A 26468-nucleotide genomic window follows, 5' to 3' on the forward strand; every position below is an offset into this window, starting at 1 on the left:
ATCTGTTGAAGCCTGTGTTTCTTTAGCTTGAGAGTCAGTGTTCATTTTTTCCCAGTTTCCCACTCTACTGCTGGTATATACAGTAGTATTTTTAGAGATCACTGATTTCTAACGCTAAAAGCATGTGCACCCAACGTTACCACAATGCAATCATACAACTGTTCAAGAGAAGCCTTTCAGATAGAAACATTTAAATGACACTTCAAAAATAGAGTTCACAAGTGATTCTTAGTTCCTAGCAGTTGTTACTCACTCTTCTTTCCTTTAGAAGAGCATTATTCCATTTCACTGTGATAGGCAATATGATTTGCAGCTTCAGCGCAGCTCCACTGTGAAGGCAGACGAACTGCCATGAAACGGACAATGAGAAGCAGACGGGATGCACACAGGCACAGGGAGGACAGAACAAAGAATCACAGGGAGTGGGGAAAAATAAACTATATAATAGCTGCTGCTTGGGAACACTAGCTGGAACAAACAGGGAGGCCACCAACTATCATTACAAGCGCATGTTTCTTTTGCGGTTCCAAGAAGAACTGCACACAAGAGGGGGCAGGGGATCTGCTATTAATCATATTATATTCACTGTTCCCTTGATGCTGCTGGCAATGCTTCAGGAGACTCCCTCAATTCCCAGATAGAACTGCAGTGAGAACAGCAGCGCTCCGAAAACAGCCCACACCAAACCTTCACAATCTTGTCCTGCTATGCTAACACTGCCGTAAACTAAACACTTCTTAACCACTGCACTGCTTATTGAACTGAATTTTTAAAAAATCCAAGTCACAGCAGTTGAGGGTTCCTCCCCACGCTAATCTCTCATTAGGAAAATGAACAAGCTGTATAAATCTGATGCAACTATTTGCAAGAACAAGCCACTAGAGAAGTGAAAACATCAACCTGAAGTAGTCCGGAATCAAGTTTCTTTGCTGAGGAAGAGTTTTGAATGTTATCTCTAAGTCAGGTGCTGAGTGACTCCTTGATTAAGTGGCACTTAACATTAAGTTTAATGTTCCAGCAAGAACAGCAGGCCAATACCTGTGCCTGGGAGCGGGGGAGGGAGAAAATGGCAGCTGATGCAGTAAAGTAACCAAGTCAGCTATTCTTTTGTCGGTGAAAAGACAGACATGTTTAAGGGGAAAGAAACGTGGATTAACTAAATCTCGTATTCATACTTCATTGAAAACGTAATGCTGCTTTAATTTGCCTGGTTTGGCAAAGCTACAGAGGGAAGGTGAACTTTCTCTACCACAGATATTTTGATTTTTTTGTGACAAACTCTGCATAGTTTGAAAGTGACACTCTAATTAGGTCCAGAATTTGTTAGTCGCCCTACCTAAATAAAAATTCGTAACACTAGCTACCATGGGCTTCTGACGCTTTGCAAGTTGGCAATGAAGTTCAGCTGGCACTACTTGTCTCCCAGACTGAACACGTACATTCTTCCGTTTAAGGAAGATGCAGAAGAATAGAAAAAGTTATGGTTAGGTAAATATGTATTGAACACACCAACTTACAAACTAAGAAGTAATAATGAGACATTTCTACCTCGGATTTCAGTACAGAGAAACCACTTCAATCTTTAAAAAAAACCAGCACGTTTATTAATCAGCAGAGCTCACTGCAGCCAGCGCGCCTGATGACTCAACCTCCCTTCCCCACTTTCTAATTAGCCGCGATAGTCACCATCAAGTTGGTGGGTGGTTGTTGTTTTTAACCACCCAAAAGCCATCTAGGATAGTTGAAAAATGGACGCCTACTTGTTTACTGATCAGAGTTTTAGAAGATAGCTGGCACTGGCAGTTAAGACATATTCCAGCTTTACCGTTAGCTGGACACGCAAACGACTTGTGCTTGTCCCCCCCCTCCCCTGGAGAGGCTGCATGCGGCACGGCACGATCACAGAGAATAAATACAGGAAAAGGGGGGAAAAAAGCCCTCTGCTCTTGGCAAGGGGAAGGCGTTCCACAAGAACTGCTACAGGGTCAAAAGTTTACCGTGGTTTCAATTTCACCTCTTCGCAACCAATGAGAGCGCGGCGGCTCCAGACAGAACCGCGGGCGGCAGGGCGGCCCTTAACTCCTTGCGGCCCGGCCGGCCCCGCTCGCCCCGCTGCCCACCGGAGGGAGCGGGCTGAGGCTGAGGTAGAGTCAGAGGACGGTCCTCTCCTCTCCTCCCCTTCGAGCAACGTACGGAGCGGAGCGCCCAGCCGCCTCCTGCAAGTTAAGCGTTTTAGCATGGAAATGAAAAGGAAAAGGAGCTGTGCAGAAGCAGCACGCCAGTGAGTCAGAAGTTAAGAGCTGCAGAAGTGGATCCCCTTACCCCCATTTTAGCTGAAGACCGGGTCAGTAATCTAATGGGCAGGACTGATACTAGGCAGTATCAAAGCAGCACTGAACTACGGAGCTGTACGCGACAGCAGCGAGATTGTGCTGGCAAACAGGAAAGACTGACCTTGCGAAAGGGGAGGGAGGGAGAAAACCAGCACAGAATTGTCGGAAAGGATTTGGAATGCGCAGTTCCAGAGCTGCAATGATTTACTTTGCTTCTTGTCAAACAAGGAATGGGCATTGCCCTGGCGTAAGGCTGGGCAGCCCAAAGAGTACTACTGCACACTGTCCAGTCCCTACAGTACCATTAGTAATACTCTGCTTCAAGATGTTGACTTCAAAACAAGTCATCCCCCATCTACTCCAAGAAGGATGGACATTGAAGTTATGGCTCTTAGGTACAAAAATCATCAGCTGTTCACAGTCTTGCATGGGAAAACATGTAATACCTAGCCACAGAAGTAGAAAATGGTCTGGACACAAGACATTTGTAATAGATTGTCTTGCTTTGGCACGGAAAAAGACAAGATGCATCTTAGAGTGAGTGGAGACTAAGATTACAGAACTAGAGGAAGAACATAGAACAGGCTTCTTGTTCCACTGTATGCCTCTGTTCTGTATCAAGTTCCAGGTGCTGTCATCTCCTAATCAGTAGTTCTAGTTTAAAATTTGAATGGAGAGATTTACAACACAAGCTTTCTAGAGTCAAAATATCATCACTAGCACTGTAGTTTCATCTCAGGGACTACTGGTTGAGTGAATCAGTACGTGGTGGGGTATCCCAAAAATCTGTCCTGGGACCAGTTTTATTAGCTGGGAGACTGATGAAAAAGCTGATGACAGCAAATACTAAATGACGTAATCTATGATTGTGTTTCAGCATCCACTTGATTTTGGAAAGTCAGTGTCAACTACCACTTAAGCATGGAGAGCAACAGATTTATCATCTCTTCGTTGGCCTTGCAGACTACAAGGAAAGAGGACTAAAGCACTCTAAGTGAAGATGTGGATGAAGAGTTCTCAGTTTGGTGCAATAACAGACAATATAATATGAGGCAGCATATATTTATATATATTTATATATATATATTTATATATAATGTATAAAGCACGTAGTTAAGGCAAATTCAGTAGCAAAGTAACCTAAGAGTATGTTCATCACAGCAGAAAGGGGTAGGGTTACACAGAGATCTTGAAGTGAATGATTAGCAACTCTGACTTGGTATTGAGTAGAATGGCAAGTCATTGCATACACTTGCAAGGTAAACAACATGGAATTAACCATTCCAAAACAGGCAGCAGTCAAGTCAGGAAACACTTAAGAACATGTATGTTAGCATACTTGGATCTCCAACACGCTGCAGAAAGAATAAGAATCTGAATATAATTGTGAAGAGGTAAAATGAGTAATATGCTATCAACATGCAGAAGAGGTTTATGCTGAAGATGCCAGGTAAAGTAGAACTCAGTTTTCCAAACTCTGAAACCATCCAGATGGTAAATTGTTCAAGATAACACACATGACAACCTAAGGGAAAAAAACATTAGTCAGGTGGCAGCTATTACTAATTCTCCAGAAAGATGCAGTTTGAAAACTGGTAAATTATCCTACCCCAGAACCTTAAAGGCTTTCACAGCACTTTGTAATGATGAAGGATATTCTGGTCTCAGCCCTCTGTGTAGGTCCCAAGGAAGGATAGAGACAGGTACTCTTACAACCAACAATCTTCTTTTTGTAACTCAAGTCACAAAATAGTTTCAGGCAAGAAGATAATAATGCAAAATTCTCAAAACCTGCTTCAGGAATAGTCAACCACTCCATTTAAGAGCAGCCAATGAAAAACAATTTCCAGCTGGTGGGCAAGGTCAAACAGTGATTTCTTGAACAGGCACAGGTAGATTCCTTTCTCTATCTATGCAAATAGGCAGCAGCTCAATACAGCTACTATGAGGTTAAGTTTAATGCCTTGAGAGCTGCTAACAAAAGATGCAGTAAGTGATTAAAATACATCAAGTCAGAAAGTTAAAGACATCATGAGAATCTTAGCTGATTGACATCATGCCCTACTAACCAAGCTTTTCTTTTTCAAAAAATGGTAAGACACCAATGAAAATGCTATCAAATAATGCTGTATTTTCATAGTTTAAGCTAGGCTAAAATACAGTTTTGCCAATGGTAATCTAAGACTTAATGACATATATAAAAAGCTATTTTCCTCTCAGTAAAATGAGCAGTTTGTTTTTGTTGTTTTACCTTCCCTAAATACCATGTCATTTTAGCGAAATTCTTTTAAATTGAGATACCATAAATAAATTCCCTTTTTATAAGATGGCCTCATTTTAAAAGAAAATGGATGCTATAAAATTTTACATCAAGTCAGCATGTTACCAAGAAGCTTTTCTGTGTGTTCTGAATTTGATTAATACAAGCCAAGGTCACTTCCCGAAAGATGCCTACCACTGCAGCTGCAAGCAAACTAGACTCCTCTGAGCTCAAAAGCTGGGGGATGGGAAGACAACACTAGCAATTTCTAGCACTGTCTCCAAAAATACACTAATTACAAAACTGGAGTAGTATTTAAAAGTGTTTACTAGATCACCACATAAGTAACCTATTAACTAAAGTCTGAGTGTATAATCATGTTTTCAGGCAAAAAAGATTCACAATGATGCACCAGCATGTCTGCAAAAAATCAGTAATTCTGAGGACCCTTTACTAAACTTTATGCAATTCCCTTGAAAATGTACTTTTTTTTTTTTTTTTTTACTATGTATGTTTTATTATGCAGCTCATGAAGCTAATGAGAGACTGCCCTTGAATTAACAGCATGTCTCAGTCCTACTGAGGCTGTGAGGCTCCACCCAACCTACACTGTGTCTTATTCTGAAGCCATTTAGGAAAAACATATTTCAGGAAAGCATGTAAGCTCTTTCCAGAAGGCTACAGCATGCATTTTTCCAGTTTCTGAAGACTATACCTATTGTTTACAAAACCAATTAGTAACTAGCTGTGTTCACCTGTAATTTTAAAGATATTTTAAAAGTTATTTTAAAAACATGCCACATTTGCATTACGCATGAGGTCAAACAGATGCAGTTTCTTCCATTCCCAGACACAGTTAAAGCTTACAGATCATGAAAATAAGACTCATACCGAACAAGAGAGGTTGTTTTTTTTTTTTTTTTTTTTTTTTTTGTATTTTGCATGTACAAATAAGGATTCTACAATTCGGAGTACCAAATCGGGGGGGGGGGGGGGGAGGGGGGAGGAACAGATTGCTGAAAAACATTTAAAACCACACACCAACAGACATTTCCACATGGGCATCTGTTAGTTTAGGAAAGGGGCCCCAGCGACTTTATTTATGAACACACACACACATCTTTAAAACAGCCTCGATACACCCAACACCGCAACTAAAGTTTCACACTAGGCTAAAATTAGGAGGATCTACTGAATGAAAGTTAATTTTGACAAACTGATGCACTAAAAAGAAAAGAACATTGCTGGTTTCGGGTGGGCACCTTTGCCTGAAATAGAAAAATACACTAAAGCATATCATTACCTATGCAGGCAGAGCTACATCTGTGGTTAAGGATGCCTAACATTTTCCATCACAGAAGTCTGTTCTAATTCTTTAATGACCGTCTCTCACACACCCCTCAGAAGTAGTTTTTGTGGAAGACTTGCATAAAATTGGTGCAGACATTTAAAAACAGAGTGGAGAATTCGGTTGAACAAAATATAACCTTTTCCTCAGTCCTAGAAGTTAAAGCTTTAGAAGAGAAACTGATCAAATGTCTGAACAAGCTAAACTTCATCTTGCTGCTCCAAAGAAGGTATGTGTACAGACTGTAAGTGCCTTTAAAGTCTTTGAGCCTGCTCAGTTTTGTTTTAAACCACTTGCCAAGACCCTCAAAGTATTTTATCTAACCAAGTAAGCTTTGTCGCTGCACAGCTCCTCCATGCTGACAGGATAGAACATGCTTTATCACCATATTATAAAGACCAAGAGCAACTTCTCTATAAACCTGCCAGCTATGAAGCAGTTAAAGTGCCTAGCAGCACAGTAGCTAGTGAACAGGGACATTTTTCTAGGTTATACTGCCCCACCCATACACAGCATCCACAAAACATGAGGCAGCACTAGGATCAAGGGCTTAGCAAAGACCTTTCCCTCCCCCCCAATTCAAGATCCCAGTTGAAACCGCAGATGGGGGTCTTGTCCGGTAGTGCTAAAAGACTATGCTCCTGCCCCTCTAGTGGCTAGCCCATCCACATAGAAAGCACACTCAGTCCAGTGACCAAAGTGGTGTTATCTGCTCTGTGGGATTCCAGATGAGAACCTTGCCGGCAAACAGAACAGAAATTTCCTTATGGTGAATTATACTATTTTTTCCATATGCTTTTTAAAGGCATGCAAAAAGTTACACTGAGTAACGTCATTCAAAAAAAACTTAAAATAGGATTGTCAACTCCAACTCTCAACACTTCTTCCTTTAACCCTTGTTGTGCATACTTAATTAAGCCCACTGCTCTCTAACTGCTTATTAGGCTCTATGTGGGACTGGCACCCATCAGTTCACAGAAAGACTACTATAGTCTTACTTATGTCTGTTGTATCATCTCTAAAGTGCATTACTATTTCAGCAACCATGTTTGCTTTACTATACAGTGATAGATAATGGTCTCATAAACAGAGAATTGAAGGACCTGTATCCTAACTTGGCCTTTGCCCAACATGGGTACATAGGAAGTTTCAGTGACATTCAAATTAGGACATGTTTTTTTCTTATGAAGAGTAAACAACACTGATATACTGTCTTGATGATGACAGATCACAACTTCCAATTAAGAATATTCATTTAGAGCAGACTTTAAGCTGGCATTTAAATCACTGATTTAACTGTTGGAAATATTTACACCCATCAATGAGGAGTGGCACATGAGTGGGAAAGAAATATAGTCCATAAATCACGTTGACTTGCCTTAGGCACATTTTACTAGTCAGCAGATGCAGTACTTAGGGACATTTATTTATGTGTTTGCACAAGAACTAAGCTATAGAATTAACGTCAGGAAATATATTACTTTACACTGTAAACCAACTAATTTTAATCAAAGCTCTGGATATGTTACCATTTTAAAAATGTAGATTCATATTCTGAAAAAGTGTTTGAGTGCTATGGGGAGAGGGCAGGGCGGAAGGCAGTTATCCATTAGGGGTTTCCATATTACATACGCACAGACTCACACAAACTGGCTTCAACGGGAGTTAAATGCCTGGTGTGTTAGACTGCTTTTGAGAATTCTACTTGGCATCTCTTTTCAGCAGGATACTAAAATAGATATTTTTTTTTTTATTTATTGAAAAACACACATCCCCTTTGCTTTTAAAATTAATCTTGTTATCCTCTGATCTAATAATAATAAAAAGCCTGTTAATGAAGTTTCCTGAGTTTTTGGCATACCTAGACTCTCAAATTTGAGGGTAGACGATCAGAGACTAACAACAAAGGAAGTTACTGAAGAAAGGAAATCAAAATAGTTTAGGTTTTCCAGGCATAGTATCAGTGCTTACATATACTTTACTTCATTGTAAGGAATAAGTACAGCTACTTAATACAAAGGTGACATTTCTAAAACACAATTTAACCTTGAAATATGGAAATGTTCCTAGCTCAGTGCTGTAATTAAAATCTGATCAACTTTGAGTGTACACAGGTACACTTAGTATGGCTGCAAGAAGTGTTCATGTAGTTCATAACAATTGCTTACCATTCAAAATTTGAAGCCACAGTTGTCTATCTCTAGTATACCAATAAATCTGAGCATTTCATGAGTTAAAAATCCCCTTTCCTCTTTTTTTCCATATACCTTAGCTATGTTTCATATTCATAATGACCAGAGCTTAGTAGAGTACCTTCAGCTAAACTGCAAAATAAAGGCAGAATAGAATCACTCCCAAATTAGGTTAATTTGTCTCTCCACAGTACAGTCGGGTTATCTTGTTCTATTTCAAATGTTGCCTGTCCACTGTGTACCAATGGTTATAACAGAGCTTCTGCTAAAATTTACTGCACAGAACTGAAAGCTGTAACGTTATTTTACTCATCACTAGTAGACTCAAATCTTAGATTTCAGGGGTCAATTATTTAAAAATTAAGCAAAAATGGAGGAGAAAAAACCCCAAAGGTTGGTGTCTTTGTTCAATTCTGTACAAAACAGAAAAATAGCAGCTAGAGAGGTATTATAGACTGGAGAGTCACAGAATCTCCTCCAAGGCCTACAACAAAAGGGCAAGAGGCAAGCTTTACTACCTGCAACACGTTAAATTTCAGTTTTCAAACAGTGGTTGAACACAGGAACCAGTTCCAGACAGCCTATGGAATCTCTATCCTAAGAAACCGTCAAAACGTGACTGAACAAAACCAGCTCTAACTTTGTTCACAGTGTTTGGATTGATGCTAGCATCATTTCTCTATGATTTTCAGTAAGACATTGTCATCAGAGTATTATGTACTGCAGCCCAATGATAAACTTGGTACCATTATAACAATGGACTACTAAGACAAGAGACTACTTTACAATTGATCCTACTTTGTCTTAATATTAAGATGTATTACCACATTCTTTTTGGTACTGATTTAAGCAGGTATGTTTTATTATTCTTCCTTACTAGGAAGAAAATTAACTCTATCCCAGCCAAAACCAGGACAGTCATGTACTCTTTACATTTTGCATACATCCATTAATATTCCCATCTTTACTGGACACAAAGTATGTATTCCTGACCACAACATTAATTCTTACCATCAAGGATTTTTTTTCCCCCCATTTATGAGAAAAAGCAGCATGCTTTTGAATGAGGCTTTCAATGCCCTCTGGATTTTTTTTTGTCCAAACTTTTATATTCTTTACAAAGAATTTCCATTGCACAAAAACCTTATGCTTCTAGTTTTTCTAATGTTCTATTAAAGAAGCAATACCTTCACCTTCATTGAAAAGACATTTTTCAACAAATCTTACAATAAGCTCCCTAAGATTCCTACAGCAGACAGAAAATCAGTTTTGCTCATGAAAGTTTTTATACAAATGGCACTTCTCAAACACTGATGTTTATCTGCAGAACTCTCCGAAGTGACACTACCATCATTAGCATAGAAATTCCAAGTAATTTTAGGAAGATTTGCAGCCATTCTGGAAGTTAGCACAAGAGGTCAGTGACTGCCAAAAACAGAAGAAGGGATCATATCCTTCCCTTTCAAGTGCCAAAAAACATTTATAATGTTTTGTTTCAGATCCTGTTGCTTCCTTGTTTGTAGATAAATGGCTAAGTAGTTGTGTAGTTTCACAACATTAGGAAGAAATTTTTATATAGTACACTGGAGCAAAGCCAGGATAGAGCTGTTGAATTTTTTTTTTATTATTACTTTTTCTTACATGCATTGTATCTTTAGTTCCCATACAAGTAGACCAACTGAGTTGTATCTTACATTCAATAAAACCCTGAGCTGGGGAACCATTGTTTGAGCATTTGTCTGCCAATGAGACATCCAAGATGCATCCACCATGATTTAAACAACTCATGTTCTCTTTTACCAGACTTCCAGGTCATTCTGCGATTTAATTCAAAGTTTAACTTGACACTAAGCTTTAAAGTTAGTATTCAGGCACACCCCTGCACTGGAAGGTTTTTATATTAGCATCGGGTAAGCATATCAAACATGGTAACTAAGTGATTAGCACCAGTCATGCATTTATGTCGTACAACTGGAGTATATCAGCTATCCAGCGTAGTTGATTCAATGTGGAGTTGATTCTTGTCAGTAAATGCCACACTGCATTTGTCCAGTGAAGTGACCTTCTGTTACAGTACATCACACTTACATGGAACTCTTAAAAGAAAGGGAGGTTATGTTTAGGTACACCACAGTCAGAAGCTTATATTCTTGGGCCCTGTCAAAATTATTAGGAGAAAAGTTACTAATATTGTTTCTAGGCATGGCATAGCTTTAATATTTTCTTTTTAAAGCCTGGTAAGCATTTTTAGTGTACCTAACAGTCCATTAAAAGTTCAGAAAGCTACAAAACCTTACCTACACTTGAGCTTTCACCAATAGGAAGCTTACTTTGTTAGATTCTCATACAGATGAAGCCTATAAATGACAGTGTACATACAATAACAGGATAAACACAGCATACCATGGAGGGAACACAAGAAAAGAGCATACAAAACTTAAGTCTGATGTCATTAATTCTGTCTTACAGAATAAAAGTGCTGTGATTTAGGTTTTTTTCATTACAAGTAGATTTATGACAGACAATATGCTTAGACAAGTGTCTCCGTCCAGTCAAGAGCAAAAGTTATTTATTCCTTCTCTCCACCACATATTATTTACCTCAGTGTGTCATCTGTCTTCAAATCATTGCTTAGGAACTCTAACATTTTAATGAGCACAGCTATCTGAAACAAAACACAACCTTTTCTGTGCTTTGAAGAGATCATTCTCCAAAGGTTTTCCTTCCACTGTCTCCTTTCATTTTCTTCATTTTGCTTTTACCTTACCTTATTCTAACCAAGCCAGGGTTGGTTTTTATTGAATTTTATTTCAGGGCACGTGCTAAGCTGCAGAGCAAAGAGGTTGATCTTATCACAAGAGATTATACTGAAGGAGGTGCTTCCTTTCTTGAGACCAAAATCCCACTGAAAGGAATGTCCAGCCAAGTTACCACTTTCACTACTCTCCAGCAACAGGCATAGAGCTTGACACATTAATCTATTTGAGTACTGAAGGCTAAACTGATTACCCCAGAAGTTATGACAAAAACCCAAACAAAACCAAAAACCACCAGTGATTAGCATCTTATCCACTCTGGGCCCAGAACAGCTTTAGCATTGTTTCAAAAGAACTGTTCTGAGCAAAGTATTCACACCATCAGTTACTTCAGAAAGAAGAAAACTCTAGTATCAGTGATAGAGAATTAGAAACTAAAGGCAAACATATACACAGAAGGATGCTACCTCCATCCCACAACTTTTAAGAGCAACATCCTTTAATGGCCCAAGTATCCCCCAAAAGCCTATTAGCATTAGAAACTATCATACATACCAAGGCCAGGTCATACCATGCATCTCAACCTCCCTTAAACTTGAGGAAGGGAGCAAATTGTATACAATACTAATATAGAACATAAGAAAAAACCTTTATTTTTCTAAGGGAATGGAAATTATTTTTTCCCTTTTCCTACCCCCCTAAATATCGGTGTTTTCTCTGGATCAATTCTCATAAATAAAAGTAGTCCTGGACAATTAAGTCAAACAGAAGACTTACCTAGCACAGTGTTCTCTCTCCAACAGAAGCCAGTAGGAATGCCTAGAAAGAAAAAGGTAAGCATATGAATGTGTTTCAGCATACTTGCAAACTTCACAATCTACAGCTCAGGAATTTCCTGGTTCAAAAGGACTGAGTTTCCCAGCAGCTGGATTTCTCTTCTATATAAGCTTCTTTTTGAAAATTAATACAGCTAAAATATTCTGTGGCAGCCAGTTCTGTAGTTAAGCTCTACACTATGCGAAAGTATCAGGTTTTTATTTTTAACTCTGCCATCTGATAACGAGGAGGAGAAGGAAGAGAATAAATGAAATGACTGAAGAGGAAAACACTTTCTTCCTGTTGATTTTCCATGACACTTGTGGTTATTTTGTATAGATCCGCCTTGTACTCTCAAGCCAAAAAAAAAAAAAAAAAAAGATGGCAGAGAAGTGCTGGCAAATTATGTTTCTCAAAAAAATTTTAGCTTTGACCTCTAAAAAAAAAAAACCAGAGAAAGATGAAGTCCACTATACTCTTTTTGATATGGCATAGACCAGAATTACTTATATTCAAGAGGAAGGCATAACATGACTGTATAATGATACGGTATTTTCAATTTTGTATTCTTTTTCTTCACTGACAACTCACAACACAACTTTTTCAGCACTACTTAGCACTGGTCTGTCATTTTGACAGAGTATCAATTCAGGTTTGGTTTTTTTTTTTTTTTACCGAGTGGAAGAAAATTGGGCAAAAGTCTATTGATTATAGCAGGCCTGTTTCTCCCTTAAGTACATCACTAAGTATAAAGATAAAAGCATCACTCGGAATAAGGACAAGTCTCCTAAATCAAGTGCTAGGGATACATACAGCCACTCACCCAGAAGAGAAAGTTCCCTTAAACCACTATGGCTTCTTCTTCAATGACCACCCTGACAGTGACTGTAGTTATTACCTGTAGTTATCAAGTCTACATTCTTAGAGGACAAGAATAAAAGATCAGAGGTAAGCAAACCACTATTAGGACCTACTCCCAGAACAAGAAGTATTAGAGAGAGATGTTTTCTTTAAGAGTTTACCAAATCTTCATGCAATAAGCTTTGCAGAATTGTTTTAGTCAAGATCAGTCTTATGTCTATAAAATAATTAGTAAACTTATCAGTTAAGTCAATAAATGAATTTACAATAAGCAGAATAAAGATCTATGTAAAACCAAGCCCAAAGAACACTGGAAACTTCTGAAAGGCTGTAGTAACAAACTCCATATAGTGAAATATCTGATCTGCCACACTGGCTTTATCCAAAGCCCAAGTAAACAAAACAAGTTTGTTTTAGGCTTTGACAATAAACACATTTCAGTTGTCTTAGGTCTTCAGCAATATATTTTGCCTTTAGGAAAAAAAAAAGTCTTAGTAAGACTTAGAAATCCCATCTCCAAGCTTGAACTTCGCATCAAATTTGTAAAGTAACATTTAGATAAGATATCCAAAATATAAACAAAGCAATGACAGCAGCTTTATTTCACAATACAGTTTATTTCAATACTTTTAATTAGCAAGAAACCAACTAAACAATACACAATTCACAATACAATCCTTATAAAAGCTGGAAAAGATATTAAGGTTCATGTCAAGTTCAGCATGCTCTATTTTTAACTTTAGTCAAGTCCCTTCTCATTAGCAGCAACTTAATATTTGAGAAAGGATTAGGAGCAGCTAGGAAGTTAGTTTGATATAGAAGTCTATTTATGTATTTAAAAAATAAATATTTAGTCCAACAAATAATTCAGTTGAAGTTACTTAGACCTAGCCAACTAATGTAATCTCCCACTGTCACAGTATACCAAATCAAGGCTTACAGATTGCTTTAGAAAGTAGTAATTAATTGCTTGCTATTATTTTTTCATAATCATTGTGTGCTTCATAAGCATAAGTTTCATTACAAAATTCAAGAAAACCAAATTCTGGACTCTCCCTTTGCTCTAGCTCACAGAAAAATGCAGTCTTCACATCCATATAGTTTGACACCAATGGAACAATTCCTTTAGCATACCTTTTTAATAGTGAAATACAGGACACTGCTCTAAGACCTGCTGAAGATACTTTTTAAAGCATTTCACAAGATCAAACCAACCCCGACAATCTCATGATTGACTTATTGGAAAAAGCAGAGTTTACATAATAGCGAACTGAAAGAAAGACCAACGCCTTTGAAAACAAGCCCAATACTTCTGTGTTTCAAGGATGCTAACAAATAGGGAAGAGGCATGAGCATCTGCTTGTCTTTAAGAGAGAACAAACTGGTTTTGAGCACTCCTGTGTGTGTGACCCATATCACGTGATAGATAGCCTTGTTTGGAGGCCAGAACTCTTTCAAGAAGTCTAGGGCATACCTGTTTTTCCTAGAGATACCGTTAGCACTAGCAGAGACCATGACACATTTATATGCATATGGCAAATATTGAAATCTTTCAGATGACTGCTAGCAGAACAGTGAATTAGTGGCCATCTCCATGTTGTTTCACTGCACGTAAGCTATAACTTACTTTCTCTGAGAGGATTAAACTAACTTCTGCCAATTCTGACATCAGTAACTTCTGCTCTGTTGTGGTAAATTTAACTAATACGGAACTTAACATTTCCAAGACGACAGTAATATCTTTGTAGCTAGAGCAATACAAAAGTGTTGTGGTAAACTTTTACCTGGAGACAGTTTAGTCACATCTGGATATATGGCAGCAAAACCAAGATAAACAAATTATCCCAAATGGAAAACAACCAAAACATCTTAATTCTAGAAGCTGTATTTTCTGCTTATCTAAAATTATTAAATCACTTAAGTATTCTTTGTTTTATCTGACTCTTGATCTGTGCTTTGTCCTTCAGTTTCTCTAGCTTTTTGACAGAGATACAATCTAGGACTGCAAGCATTGAGTGCATGGAGTGAAGCTGATTCAAGATAATGCCACATTCTAGCAGACTTTGTCAAGAAATTCTTCTTGCACTTAGAATGAAGAAAGAGCTGCTAAGATAGCTGCCAATGAAGAAATTTAAGTGGATTAGAAATGCGGGTAAAGAGCTTTACCCCTTAGACTTGTTCCAGACTTGCTTCAAAAAGTGCCAGCGGTACAATTTTTCTGGAAAACTAGCTATTTTGGCTGAGTCTACTTGGTGTATCCTCTCATAAGAGTTAATAAAGTTTGAATATTAAAGCTGCTTCATCTGTCCTCAAAACATGTTTACAATATTGTTTTATGTAACAAATCTTAATGCAAATTCCTCCAGCCATGAAATACCAGCTATAAACTAACTGATGGTGGCCGATCTTGTATTAGGAACTTAAGCAATTGCTTAATTGTGCTCCATGCCCCCTCAGATTCTTGAGAGTAATACTGAAATGCATGAGGACTTCCTATGCAAGTATACAGAGAAAAGTCAGAGCAGTTTCTGAAATCCCTGGTTCAGAGGTGGGGCCTTTAATTTAACATGAATATGCTAAAAATACTACCTTAATATACTAGGCAAGTTAGAACAAGCCACTTTTCAGCTGTATTCTTCTGTGGTGTTTTGTGGGTGGGGTTTTGTTTTTGTTTTAGACTAACCAATAGCCCTAGCTGTATCCTTGTTTCAACTGATGTAGCTGAAGTCTCTCCAGGGCTGTTACTTATTTTTTTCCACTGTTGATGCTATGGAGCCAGTGTAACTCTAGAAGAGAAACATTCCATTTCATGCACAGGTTTTTCTGTTGGCAGGGTGGGGTTTTTTTGTTGTTTTTAACAATAACAGTATATTAAAATCTTTTCTAAATGAATCAATCTGTGGTGAAGTGCGTTGCTAACTTTATTTGGGGAGGAAGAAAAGCCTGGAAGATTTGCAAGTTTATTATTCCAGAAAAAACAAGTCTAGACTGGATTGGAATTACTAAATAGCAAGGCTCTGTAATAGAAGAAACTTTCTGGGGAGTGAGTATGACTATAGGAAAGCATCCAATCTTTTGTTCAAAATATTACATTAGAAAGTTAAAACAGCCTTGTTACTGCAAAGAAAAAACTTTTAAAGTGGCTGAGGCAATTAGTGTAGTTACACTTGAGTCTATTTTGGCTATAGCCAGTACCTATACTTGGAATAAAACATTGCCACTGTCTAGGATCTTAGCTCACCTGCTTTTGTTAAGAGATATCAACTAGCTGCATCCTCAGGAAATCTGTAACAGCTGTGGAAGATCAGACTGTTTCTCTCATGAACTCTAGGACAGTTCTTAAATAGAAATAACATACTGTAAAATACCATGAAAAACACAGGTGTAGGGTAAACCCACAAGTCTAGCCTGTTCACTTTCAGAAAATCCTCCTGAGTGCATATAAAGTGAAACACAAATCTGATTTTTCTCTTAAGCAGGTAACAATGATCTCTGCTCTACAATAGTTTCTCTTCATGAAATTTGCATGAATATGCCTTAGGTAACTTTGAAGTTACCTTTCACACCAGCAGTGTAGCCAAGATGTTGCATTCAGCAAGAATTTAGTTTACAATCTGGATAAACTCACCATGGAGCTCAGCACAGCTCACAGACCAGTGCAACAAAGATAGCCATCCTGTGGTGGCACAGCTAGGGGATTGCAACTGACAGCTTTGGGGCAATAAGCCTGTACCTCAGACTGCAAGCATGTCCCTAGTAATTAGTGATGCAGATATCAGCCCTGTGGCTCAAGTTATCTCTCAGTAAATACTTCCCCATGTGCAATTTCTTAGTTGCCTGTGTAAGACTGTTTATCTTGTAGACAAGGAAGTGTTCGTATACGCCACTACTTCATATCATGTGGAAATGACTTGTGTATCATGCCCTGGAAACCTCTGCTCTGAGGCACAGATGAAAATTGTTCTTCTCTTGCTATGGCCTCACACTATAGCAATGGATACACTACTTATTTGCATGCAATAACGTGTTAAAATTTGAAGAGACTGCTTACTTTGGAGAAAAAGATACAGACGCTTAACATGAATGCCTTTTAAAGACCAACCTTAATAAGGTAGAGATTTTTCTTATCTCCCTTTTACCAACAGTTTGAATGTACAACTTTTTTCCACCCTCTTACTACAGCCTAGGCTTGTTTTACTGAGGGTGGAAGGAGACTGGATTACTAATCTGATATCCTTAGCTCTTATATTTTCATTCCTTCCTTAAATATACGTATATCCTGTTAATCTAGAAATAGAAGTACCAGCTCACCTGTCATTTCTGCGTAGTACTAGTAGTACTCCAAGAATGGAGCTCCTTGGGTTCTGTGGACAACTACTATTGAACCTACTTGTACAAAAATTCCAACCAATCCCAACTCTTAAAGGTCTCAAAGACAAGACTTAAGTCTTGGTTGTGTCTATTTAAAAATAGACATCTTCAAATCCAGTTCTAGAGAATGGCATCAATTCTAGATCACACTATAGGAAGTGACTTCTGGCCCACAGCTCCAGAGATGTTAACAGAAATTATTCTGGGGACAGCTCTGTGAAGTATTTCTTAGTACGAGACATACAAATCATGCACTTGGGAAATAACAATATTCCCCAAGCCTACAAACTAATCAGAAGTTAAAAAAACAAGAGGTGTGTGTGGGAAACCAACTAATACATGTTTTTGAGAAGAAGCAGGAAGAACTTGGTCTGTTCAGCCTAAAAAGCAAAAGGAGGAATTAAATTGCCATCTGAATACATTAAGTTCTCAAAACAAAAGCTTACCACTTTGTGAAAGAGGTTTGAGATATAGTCAGCCATAACATCAACTGCTGAATCTAATGGCTGCTTCTGTTGCTATCATACTACTATTTTAGTCCATGAAATTATGCAAGAAGAAAGAGGAAAAGCAAGTTTAAATCCAAAAAGGAAAACCAACCAAACAAAAAGCCACATAAAATATAGTAGCTTTTTACTAGTCAGGTAATTATCCAAACCAAGGAAACAGCACTTTGTCATTCTAATCAAGTTTTAGTCTAGTGGATTCAATTTTATGCATGTAGTATACTAGAATCTCTTGTAACCTCAGACATAAGATCACCTTCATCAACAACACCTTCTCTAGCCTCATGTCTGAATCACTGTGCATTAGACTGAAAATGCTGCTAAGCATATTTGACGTTCTCTAACTACATCCACAAGGATTTAGATGTGAGAATGCATCTGGATGTCTCACAAAAGAAGCCCTTAACTATAAGAAGCTCTGAATTCTCAACTCAGTGTAATTTTCACTATCTTGTCTAAATTATCATCAGTGTAGGCAGTCATTTTTGCACCATAAACTTCAGGCTTGGTCACCAATTTCTATTCAAGTTCTTCAGCTTCTACAGGTTCTATTTTTTGTTTTGTTTTGCTTTTAAATAAGACAATTTTCATGTCATTGATACTAGATTACTTATGATTTACATTTCAACTAAAATCCACCCCTCAATGACTCAGTCTTCAAATATCTGACGGACGAATACACAGAGTAATTAAAGAGAATCTCCTTTCCCTCAACGCAAAAATAAAGTACTGCTTTGCATCCCTATTGTTGCTTTCTCAAAGCAGAATGATCATTTCCTGAATTGTTTGGTGTAGATATTTTGCTTAAGCAGCAAGCACTCCAGGCTACTACTGATGAGTGACCTTGAGACAGCTCTTGGAAGGCAGTTGCCATAGTAACACCACCACAAATGTGGTACATCCTCAGCTGACACCACCAATCTGGTGCAACAGATCCATAATAAGTACATCTACCCTGTATTAGTGTCTCAATATTTAAGAAGGAAGTTACTAGATTTTTTTTTTTTAGAATTATTTAAAAAACCTCTTGTGCTGTGGTAGACACTGGATACTCTGTATGAATACAAGTGACTACGGCTACACAAGTCCACACAGTGCAAGAGTTAAATAAAGTACCCTAAAATAATGCCCCACTGAAAGTTGAAGCTATTCAGTGCGTTAATCCAGAGAGCAGTCCTTGGTCCAGGAAATTAGTCTACTGAAGAAACCTTGCAATAGCACATGACTAAGAAAGTTTGTTGTCTTTTTTCAGATTCTCTAATACAAATAAACTTTATGGAGCCCTGCTGTGTTAAACTTAATGCAAAAATGTGAGTACAATGGATTATTTTTGCATGCCAGAATATTCTCAGTCTCACCTGTGCCACCTCATCACCTTGATTAAACTTTCAACTCAACTTGGCACTAAGGAATAGTGTTGCCCCAAAGTGTTTTTCCTCTACATAGCATGCTACTAGTTCTTGTGAGCCCTGAAAGAGGAAGAAAAAGATGAATCATTACTGAAATATCAATAAAAATTGAAACATCTAGAATTGAAGAGTGCTAGTTAACAGAAATGTTCAGGAGAACCATTTCTGTTTAGAGACAAAGGATTAATGAACAGATTAAGACAGTTAATTATAACGACCTAGCAGTCAGATATTAAAGTTTACTTTAAAACTAAATTGCAGTTTCAAGAACCATCTTTTTCTTAAACTCAAACCAGCAGAAAAGGCCAATCACGTAAGTTTCATAGTCTGTTGATGTTCAAGAGATTCTATTATAGGTAAAACATTTGTGTATTCTAATTAGAAGAGTTAGGACTGTTCTGCCTCTGATAAAGTCAGCTCACTTCATGGGTTTGCCATTATCATAAAGGAAAACATTTGTTGAACCTCCATACCAGTGGAATTTGTGTGTCAGCTAAGAGTTAATTCCAGTTAGAGGTGAAGTCATATTTTAAAAAAGGCTTTTGGACACTCCAATCTGAAGAGTCTGGTCCATAGTTAATTCAGCCAGTCAAGTACCTGCCCTGAAACCTGGCCAAGGAGCTCCTGCATCCATAACTGTAACCTAAAGGTAGACAGAAAACAGGAAAAGAGTTTCCAGACAATACTAAGCAGACATTCAACCGGGCCCTAAATCCAAAAAAACATCAATTATTTTGGCAACTGTGTGTTATAGTGCAATTACCAATCAAAAGGGTTCAGCTGTGTTGCTTTTGGAGGTCTGGAAACACTGCCACCTTGGCTCAAAAAAAGTATTATCTGAGATTGATGGTCCTGTCAATTGCTGTTATGTGCCACTCTTCCCACTTTCATCACCTCTATGAAGTTGTAGGTCAGATGGCTATATTCTAAATTGACCTATATCCTATCAATCTGTGTACAGGCACTGACAGATTCCTTTTGAACAAGTGTTCATATAAACATTGAACATGTTTCTATTTAGCAATAGCTTCCTACAGTAAACATACTTTTATCAGAGTACAATAATTTGTCTTCAGCTTTGCATGTAGTTATTTATTTTGGCCTAGCTGTACAGGTTAACTTTGGAAACTACCTAGACCTAGACATGAAAGGCACTCTTGGTATAAAATAAGACATAGCTGTACACAAAACTTGTTCTGTACTGTCCTCCCCTCCCCTTTTGTTTTTGTCTCCATTAAAAAAAAAAATAATCTTCAGACAAAAAAAAGTTTAACCTTGATTTTATGGAAGTGAAAGCTAGAACTTAAGTGACAGTTCCACTACAGATTATTAAGCACTGATTCTATAAATGCTGCCAGGTATGTCAATCTACTCTGCAAGTTCATTTAGAAACAAGTATCACCAGCTATTAAAGATCTTTACTGTTCTTAGTCCTTAACCTCAACCTAGAAACCATGAAGTCCCTTACCACCTATGAAGGACCACTAATTACAACAGCATAGGAGAAATTAATAAAAAAGTTTTCCATAACAAAAACTAATTTTTAACAGTCCTGTTAAAAATCCTTTAACCCTAGACCCAATAGCATGGGGTTGCTGATCTTCTGAGTCTCTACAGAAGTGATCAATTTTATAGATTAATTTACCCCAAAATAGAATTATTGCAGTACTTACCCCTTTCAGTAGGTTATTCTGCTCAGCAATATGTACATACACTACACTAGTAACAAATACGCATTAAATGTTTGCAGGTTTCTCAACACCAATTTTCAGAACAGCACTCAATATATCTACTTAATCCCTATTGATTTAGTGAAGTTAGTTTTCCAATGCAGATACAACAGCTAAGGAACTACCAATAATAACGCATAATTAGTAACTCCGCCAACTCTTTCTAGTTACAGCTCCAGAGTAGACAAAGGGTGCTGAATTTCTCCTACACCCAGGTACCACTTGAGTCTCTCTTCTGTAACACATTTGTATCAGGAACAGAGTCTTACAGGAACTCCATCCAGTTTAAATTTTCATAGACTGTGGCTGCTCTAGTCCCACCCAACCCATTCCCTTGCACTAGTACTGGTATTTGTGCAACTAGGGGTAAACTGACAGCCAGAAATTGAGTGTTTTTGTTTGGTTTTGGGGTTCAGGTTTTTTTGTTGGTGGGAGGGAGGGAATGGACAATTTTGAATAAATCTGTTTGCTGACTGCAAGGGCCTCGGTCCCAGAGCAAGGGGAGGAGAGGTAACAGAAAGGAAGCACAATAGCCCTGACTTGGCTTGAGTGGCTGTGGAAGCGTACCACACTGCCTTGGAAAGACAGCATTCCACGGGAATGCATTTGAAGGGTTCTGGTTTTGTATTTTCAATTAATACTGGAAAGAAGTCAGTCTGTTGTGATGTTGCTTGCTTTTTGCACAATATACTACCTCAGCTCCCACCCCAGCATTTAAGCAAAAAAAAATTCAACCCATTATATAAACGATTCTTTAGGCCCTAACCCAAAAGAGCATAAGTCAACAATAAATATCTGTAGTGACAGAAAGACAAGGCACATTCAAAGTACAGAGTCCTCTAGATCTTGGAGAAAGGTCAGGGAGCCTTTTGGTAAACAAGAAAAACTTAAACAGAAAAGAGCTTCAAGGTAGACAAATGAGGTTGAACCTGTAGATCCCTTCAGTTTGGTTTTCACCAATTTACCTGAAGCTACAATAATTTTATAAATAAACATTAAATAGGTTTTAAAGTTAACTGTTTTACAAAAGAATACGATTAGAACAGGATGTTTCCTACTGTCTTTCTTCCTTTAGTGTATCAAAGATACAACAATTAAGATTTCTAGTTTAGCAACATACAGTCCTTATAGGAAATGTTAGTCTAGAATTACTATCGGAAGCAAGAAAAGATGGATTGTCACCTGGCAGTGATCATCCAGTAATAGTAACAGTTAACACAAACTGTAAAATAAGAAATTGAAGGCAAGATTAATATAATCAGTAGTTGATATCCAGCATGGGAGTGGTTTACGCACGTTCTTACAAGTGAGAACTTTTTTCTTGACAATTCATTTTCAGGGAGCATTTGCTCACCAAGCAGCTTTAAGTTTCAGTCAGAATGAGACTTCTAACTGAAATTCCAGCAATATAAGCATGCCTGCATGTTATTAAAGGAAATAGTGGAAAATTTCACAGGCTGACATCCAGAATGTCTGCGGTTCCTTTTCGTATTTCTCTCTTCTTGCAAAGCAGTTATTAGACCAGAACTTCAAAATTTTTTTTATTTTCTTGTGATGCCTGGAAATTTCCACTGCTTTAAAAGATTTTTAAAAAGCTTTCTCAAATGTATAGCTCAAACAACCTTACACTTCTGCCTAGACAAAAATCTTTAGTTTAAGCAAAAGTTTCATCGATATAAAGCAGTGCTAAGATTGGGGGAAAGGGGAAAAAAACCCAACAAACCCAAACTTTGCTCATATACCAAAAGCATTGCTTGGCCAATCTGAAATGTTACTGTACTACATATTAATCTCTTGATAGAGGTCATTTGAGGTCCAGCTACAGACAGATGGGTAAGAGAAGACAAAGCAGTTCAGGATAAAGCTACGTTGTAGCTGTACATTTGAACAGAAAATACAGTGGATGACAATGCAAGCTGTTCTGTCCCTATCAAGTGATGGCTCGCCTTGAATTTCCTCAAATCTCTACTCATTTTACATCTCACTGGATCCCACTCATCATCCCTAATACCTTGTTATGATCTCTAACACAGCCAATACAAGTCTGGCAAGTTTGCTAGCACTAATTCTACACCTCACCTCTACAAGTCTTGTTTATGAGCTATGAACATGCACCACCAGAAGATTAGGGGCTTCAACAGAAAACCCGCAGGTGTAATACAAAAGTATTCAAAAGCTACTCCAGCCGGCGCAGATGTTTTCTTTTTCAGTTTTCTGTGCATTGATCAAAAAAAAAAACCTGCCTTCCTCTTAAGGGGAGATCAAATGAACATTCTAGGTTAACAGAGGTGCTGGTTTTGTTCCATTTTAATCAAGAGAACAATTTGTAGATAAAGTACTCTTGCTTTTGTTGCCTTTAGAACTATCTATGACTAGATAAATACTTTAAATACTGATTAAGATTAGTATCAATTACTGCCTAAAAATGTTATTTCCCATTCAGAGATTTTAATGGGAAACTAAAACTTTCAAATAAGGGAATATAAGTTATTTACAAAGTAAGAACAATGCACACGCCAGCACGTGGCATCCAGCTGGTACGCAGCCAAATAAGATACCTTTAAAGCGTCTTGAATCCATTTGTTCTTTTCAATTTTCTTGTTTAAAAGGCTACTACAAAATTATGCTTAAATGAGAAGTACAGCAGAGTATGACTTAGAGCTAATATTTTTAAACTTCCTTCTTAAGTAGTTAAGACTTAGGGATTCTCTCTTATAGCACTTAATAGTTGTACCTAAGCCAAACAAACGGTATTTTATAAGTACTGGTTAAAAGGATTAAAAATCCATGCACACCTAGCAGCATTACCTAAAGGGTGGTCCTCTAGTAGGCCATATGCTGAGGTCTGTCCATTGAGCCAGAAATCCCCACTCTGAACATCAAAAAGGCTTCCATAAAAGATAAAACCAAGAGAGTACTACAACAAAAGGTGCTGCTATTGCTGCTGCAATGAACTAAAGCAGACAAAGATGGACAGAGCACAAAAAGAAGTGTAACACAAGCCATAATTCCCTATTTCTGTCTAACCTCTTTAGCCCAGCCTTTATGGGGAAAAAAGTTACTATAGGGGAAGAGGTCTGAAAAGTCTATCTAAGTCACTGGCAAAAAAGAAGTTGCAAATTTTTGTTTTAAATCATCTCCTTAAGATGTAAGCTGCTAAGAACGGGTAACCATTTTAAAGTCATCATTGTGAATAAGAGGAACAAATTACTTTTTGAACTTTTATTACTTCTTCCATAAGCTTCCAAGAAAGAATACAGCACTTCCACATACTGACTGACTGTGTATGTATGCGCGCACACGCTGTTGTGGTTTAGCCCGGTACGCAGCTAAACACCACACAGCCATTTGCTCACTCCCTCCCCCAGTGGGATGGGGGAAAGAATCAGGGGAAATAGAAAAAGTAAGATTCATGGGTTGAGATAAAGACAGTTTAATAGGACAGAAAAGGAAGGGAAAATAATAATACTAAGAGAATATACAAAGCAAGTGATGCACAATGCAATTGCTCACCACCCACCGACCGATGCCCAGCCAGTTCCCGAGCAGTGCCCCCCGCCCTGCTTTCCCCTATTTTATATACTGAGCATAACATCACATGGTATGGAATATCCCTTTGGCCAGTTCGGGTCAGCTGTCCTGGCTGTGCCCCCTCCCAGCTTCTCACTGGCAGAGCATGGGAAGCTGAAAAGTCCTTGGCTAGTGTAAGCATTACCTAGCAACAACTAAAACATCGGTGTGTTATCAGCATTGTTCTCATCCTAAATCCAAAACACAGCACTGTACCAGCTACTAGGAAGACAATTAACTCTATCCCAGCCAAAACCAGGACACACGCATATTTGTACACTCTCAACAGTTGCCTAAAAAGTTTTAGAAAAAGTTTATCCAAGTAGACTACATTAACTGCTACCCATTCACACACATATAGCAGCAAAAAGCATGCAGCACAGAAGTTTCCCTTTTCCTGGGACTCACTAGCCTCCAGCAAATGTGATGAAAATGCAGCTTGGGTATTTGACAAAACCAGCAACGTTAAGATGTTAATACACTCCACAGGGCCATCAGTGAGGTGTTAGAATTACAATTTGAGTGCACAAAGCAAAACCAGGGGAATGCTACCTTTGCTTTAGGTTTCAGTTCTTCAGACTGGTGCAGAAAGAACACAAACCAGTCCTCTTGATTGACTGTTCTGAACAATAAAAACTTTCCTCAAAATACTGGAGTGAGAACATGCATTTCACTTTTTTTTTTTTTGAAAGTAAATTGTTTACTTCTGCCTTCTGCTTAACCCTTCCATTAATAGATACAGCAACAAAAGCCACCCAACCCACTCCCTGCTCCATTACCTGTTCTATCACTTTGGGATGTTTCAGTGAGGCAGGGCATCCTGTTGTTAGACATAAGGTAACCATAGAGAAAATAAAGTATGTAGAACAATGCAACCAAATTGTTACATTTTCTATTCTTAGGTTTGCATGTATAACAACTTCTAGCTGCATTTTATTAGAGACTTCCCAGAAGAATAATTTCCTCAGATTCATGCTAAATAAGAAAACATTTGAAAGACATTTATGATTTCCAAGATCATTCATGTAAGAATTAACCAGCAGCTGACTGATATAAAAAAGTGATTTTATAACCAAATGTTTCATGCTGAATCAGCACTGGAAGTTGGATTTGACTTCATACCATTATCTAAATGACTCAGATCATCAATATTTGGCCAATGGGAACTAACAACAAGACATTAAACCCATGCAGCCTAGAAAGGTTCCTTTCTAGACCTACAGCAATATTTAAAACAGTCTTTTAAAAAGAACAGTAAGAGGTCTAAAAGAAAAAAGTGAACTATTGCTTATGCAAGTCAAGAAAGCAGCTCATCCATATACCAGAGATTTTGTAACTTTAAAAATCTTGTGAGGACATTTCACTCATTTACATATAAAGTAAATAGTAAAATAGCACCCTTAGAGCTTACTACTCATTTGCCAATGTAAGGTAGAAATAGCTGCTTAGTCACCTTATGCTACAACACTTCATATCTTGTGCTCTAGCTAGAGCTCAGAGCAGTAACAGACCTGCTTAAGACACAGAAAAACAAAAATTCAGAGGCTTTCAGATGAGCAAAATGGAAAAAAAAAACCCAAAACATACATCACTACTGTAAGCTTCCATTGCTTAGTCATTCTTTGGCATAGTGAAACATCAGGAACACTTCAACTATTTTTCTCATTTCTTCCCAAGATTATGCTCTTGTTCTTTTAAGTCTTTAATAAAAAGATGAGTCTCCAAAACAGCGCATAAGAGAACTACAACAGTAGTCTTGCAGTGGCTGGTGCTAGTGAGACAGCTTTGCATTGTCCTTGTGGAACAAGTATATATATTTACCTACTCACTTTGTGCAGTTCAGAAAAGCATGGGATAAGAAACAGTCTGATTGATTTTACCATGCAGCCCATTGCTAACAGATTTCAATATTGCGCCATCTGGTAGACTGGGAACATTATCAGCAAGTAATAGCTTTACAAATATATATACACACACACACACTCTCTCTCTCTCTAATTCTCAAGTTTGTCACAACAGTTATGAAAGTTCAGGGTTCTAGAGAAAGAAGAGTTTAAAACCTCCATATTGGTTTTAAAAGAATCAAGAATTGGGGGTAGGTGGGTTTGTTTTTTAAATATCCACCAACTCCTCCTCAGGGACTTAATGTTGCATGACAATATTATGAAAGCCTAGAAGGGACAGCACAGTTTGTATTTTAATGCATTACCTGAAAGCATTGAGTTAAAGTTATGCTACAGCCAACATATTTAACATAAAGCTTTCATTGTGAAGCCACTAATAACCACTTTAAAAAGTTTCACGTTAAGCATTATG

At 37.9% G+C, this 26468-nt stretch overlaps 1 protein-coding gene across 3 annotated transcripts in view; it reads right to left on the reverse strand.

Moving 5' to 3' along the window:
* NCOA3 (nuclear receptor coactivator 3) overlaps window positions 1–26468 on the reverse strand; it is an 86080-nt gene that overhangs the window by 54160 nt on the left and 5452 nt on the right. For all 3 annotated transcript variants that reach the window (XM_076351661.1, XM_076351660.1, XM_076351659.1), the window contains exon 2: window positions 11667–11708. The gene's annotated coding sequence lies outside the window, so the exon portion shown is untranslated. The remainder of the gene's footprint in view (window positions 1–11666; window positions 11709–26468) is intronic.

The sequence above is a fragment of the Aptenodytes patagonicus genome, chromosome 14 (genome assembly GCF_965638725.1).
Source record: "Aptenodytes patagonicus chromosome 14, bAptPat1.pri.cur, whole genome shotgun sequence".
In the NCBI taxonomy this organism is placed as follows: Eukaryota; Metazoa; Chordata; class Aves; order Sphenisciformes; family Spheniscidae; genus Aptenodytes; species Aptenodytes patagonicus.